Source organism: Ailuropoda melanoleuca, chromosome 11, assembly GCF_002007445.2.
Source record: "Ailuropoda melanoleuca isolate Jingjing chromosome 11, ASM200744v2, whole genome shotgun sequence".
NCBI lineage: Eukaryota > Metazoa > Chordata > Mammalia > Carnivora > Ursidae > Ailuropoda > Ailuropoda melanoleuca.
The window spans coordinates 53038456-53042151 of NC_048228.1; the positions used below are offsets into that span (position 1 = coordinate 53038456).

General features: G+C 38.6%; 1 non-coding gene across 1 annotated transcript; it reads right to left on the reverse strand.

Moving 5' to 3' along the window:
* Positions 1 to 2661: 2661 nt before the first annotated feature.
* On the reverse strand, positions 2662 to 2764 carry LOC117804553. The gene has a single exon (XR_004629029.1). It is a non-coding gene; the product is annotated as a U6 spliceosomal RNA (small nuclear RNA).
* Between the last annotated feature and the right edge of the window lie 932 nt (positions 2765 to 3696).

Here is a 3696-nt window from a genome sequence, read left to right on the forward strand (position 1 = left end):
TTAATAAGTAAAAGAAGGCTGGCGATGGCTAGAACTTGGTTAGAAAGAGGAAGTGTAGTGTGAGTGAGGTCAGAAAGATAAACAAGCCAAATTGTACAAAAATTTCTAGGCCAAGGAACAGAATTCATACTTTATTTGCAGTGAAAAGCCTTTCAAAGACTTACCTTGCAAGAAGATATGAGTTGTTTAATGTTTTAAAAAACTTCTAACTTCCACATGAAACAGTAGTGTAAAATTTGGACACAGAAACACAAATGAGAAGGCAATTCTAACAGTTTAGGTGAACAGTAAGAAAACTATATTGTTCATGGTCCTGCCACATGTTTTTGTAACTGAGGTTGCATTGGAATACAGCCAACAGTGATTTGCAGGCACATTGCCATGACTTTTTCATGCTATAATGACAGTATTGAATAATTTTGACAGGGACCATAGAGTCTGCAAAGCAAAAATATTTACCATCTCGTCCTTTACAGAAGAAGTCTGCCAACCCCTTGTCTAGATGAGAGATGTGACGAGGATGGGGAGGATATCAAATGGAGATGTGGAGATGTTGGAAGATTATGAATACACTTTGTAGATGCAACCTTCTGCACATGCCGATGGATTGGATGCAGGCAAAGAAAATTCAAGAATCATTCCTAGTCGTTTGATGGCAACAATAGAGTGTATGGTAATACTATTTACTGAGAGGCAAAAGACTGGAGAAGGAACATGTTTAGATGGTTGTGGAATTAAGAATTCTCTTTAAGACATATAGAGTTTGAAATGCCTGTGACATATCCAAGCGGAAGTATCAAGGAGGAAGTTGTATAAGAGTGTGAAACTCAGGGAAGCGGGGAGTGACATCAGCATGAAGAATTACTTATGGAATCTATGTAGTGAGAGAGCGAGAAAGAAGTCATGGTCTAGAACAGTGGCTCTAGGACTCTAATATTCAGTGGTCTCCTGTCTGAGAGTATTTGTCCTCATGTTTAAGTCATTTCTTTTTTTATGCATTTCTGATCCCCTCTTATCTCCAGGATTTGGCTCAGTACTTTGTATCAATTTTCTATCATTCCTATAACAGGCCTGCAAGACAAATGCTATTATGCTATTACTCTGTGTGCATATAAAGAAAACACAGTTCCAGAGAGCTTGATCATCTTGTTACATATCTTGCAAATGGTAGTTTCTCATTCCAAGGCCCATGATCATTCACTTTGCCACATTGCTTCCCAGAGAAAGTTTTTATGCCGTATTTGGTGGGATGTGGCTAGAGAGTGCTGTCAGCTATCACTTCTTGTTGTTCACCCTCTCCTGGAGTGCAATCCGCTTCACATTATATATAAAAACTTCACGAAACTGGCCCTTTCCAGAGACCTATTCAAAGAGACTTCATGAAGGCTCTCCTGTGATTCTCATATTTTGCTAAAGGCAATGATGTCATTAGTTACAGATAACAAATAAAAATTTAAGCAAAAAAAGACATGCATTAAAAAGATACTGAGAGGTTCACCCAACTTCCCACAAGACCAAAGAACCAGTCTTAAAAGATACACATCAAGAAAAATGTCCAAAACCACATGGCAGAACCAGGCTGATGCAGACAGCACATGCTTCCGCCGATGGTCATGGACCCCGCAGTGTGCATTATTCCTACACACTTGCAGTGCTGGGCACTGGAGGCTTTCAGGAGAACTGCTGCGGCTGAAACAAGACGTGGCCTCCATCGCTGCCACTGTCTGTTGCTGGAGTTACCCTTCCTCCTCTAGATGGGTCTCCCCATGGATATTTTCTTCAGTAAGTGCTGAAACCTGTGGGGGCTTCTCATAACATCTCCTGAGACATTGATTTAAAAGCATGAGAAACCTCACTGAGGAGACAACGGAGGATTTTCCCTATGTTGCATCATCTGCTGAGCCCTGCATCTTAATTACAAATACTAATTTTGCAGCAAGCCAAAAACTTCATCTTGCTTGGCATGGGGGCCAGCTTTTCGGCCAGCCTTAGGTATCATACGCAGTAGATATTCATGTGCTTTTTTTCGGAATTATTTTTCAATTGGTAAGGCATTTGGATTGTGGGATCCTATAATAACTCTCTGGCCAACTGTTAGCCAACAACTCTATAACAGATGTTTTTAGGTCACTAATTTTAAATAAAGCATTTATCCAACATTTATTCTAATACTTTCATAGTCTTTTAAGATTTTGATGCCATTTGCCTTGTGAATAGCCACATTCATTTCATGTACGATTCCAGTAACCCTAGCCATGAATTCCCCTTTGATATATTCTAATATCCACAGATCACTTAGCTTTCATCAATTAAAAGCTATTTGGACTCAATTCGTGGGGTCTTCTCAAAAAGATCCCCAGAGTAGGTGAGGTAGCTGATTTTTACTAGACTATTCTTGTGATTGTGTGCTAGGACCTGAGAGGATAAAAATAGCCCTACCAATGTCACTATTATTATAGCTCATGTTGGAGTCCCATGTGATATAGCATTCATATGATCCATTCCTATATTGTTACAATATCACAATTTTAAAATTGAGGTATGATTAACATACAGTTGGTTATACTAATTATATGAATTTCAGGTATACCATATAATGATTTAACAATTCTATACATTACTTAGTGTTCATCTAGATAAGTGTACTCTTAATCACCTTTAAATAATATGGGATGCTTCATGAATTTCATGTCATCTTCGCACAGGGGCCATGCTAATCTCTGTATTGTTCCAAATTTAGTATATGTGCTGCTAAAATGAGCACTACAATCTCACAATTTAATCAAAGAATTTTAATCTCTCCATAATGTACCTTAGATTGGAAAAGCACCAGTACTCAAACAACAAAGATCCATTTTTGTTAATTAATTTATTAATGCATTTATTTCACAGACATTGTTGATCACCAACTGTATGAGAGGCAAGGCTATTGTCTTATAACATTAAATAATAGAAAGGGCAGATAGTAATCAGAAAAAGGTCTTCGAAATTTTCCTTTCTTCTACCCGTTTTTTCTCTAATTGGTAGAGGCTTATCAGTTAGAGAATAGACTTTAGTACTTCAGAGTCTAGTTTGCCATTAAGAGACTAAATCTCTATACTATTTCTATCCCTATGGCTCTTCTCTGGTTCTGAGAGGCCTTTCCTTCCTTCCAAGCAGTGCTCCTCTGATGGGTAACTAGGCTGCCTCATGGTGGTAGCAGAGATGCAAGTATGCCACTGGGACCTTGGTCTTTCAAGGACTGAAGATACATAAACTTACTTAAGGAAGGATCCTGGGCTAGCCACAAACCCCAAAGCTTTTAATGTGGAAGGCATGATTTCAACATGCTGTCATGGCCACATTGGTGCCTATAACCAAGGTATGAGCTGAATTTCCAGGAATGTCTTTGTAATCTTCTTCTTTTGTCCCTATTTTAAGTCTTGAATACCACTACCCTATCTGCTTCTCCCAAATTTTAGTTACTGCCACCAAAAATTAGGGTGATGTGGTGGTCACTCAGCATTCTCAGTTCATCTATGTCTACACAGAAGACTTACTTAGCTTCAGCTAGCATCTGTTCTCATATTTTCTAAGTGAACTTAATCTTCTAGATTTGCTCCATTAATCCTCTCTCCACTGTCTTCAGAAATAGCTTTTTCAGCCTCAGCACATAAGAGATTTCTGTTTTCTCCTCTCCTTTGGTGGATTTAACAT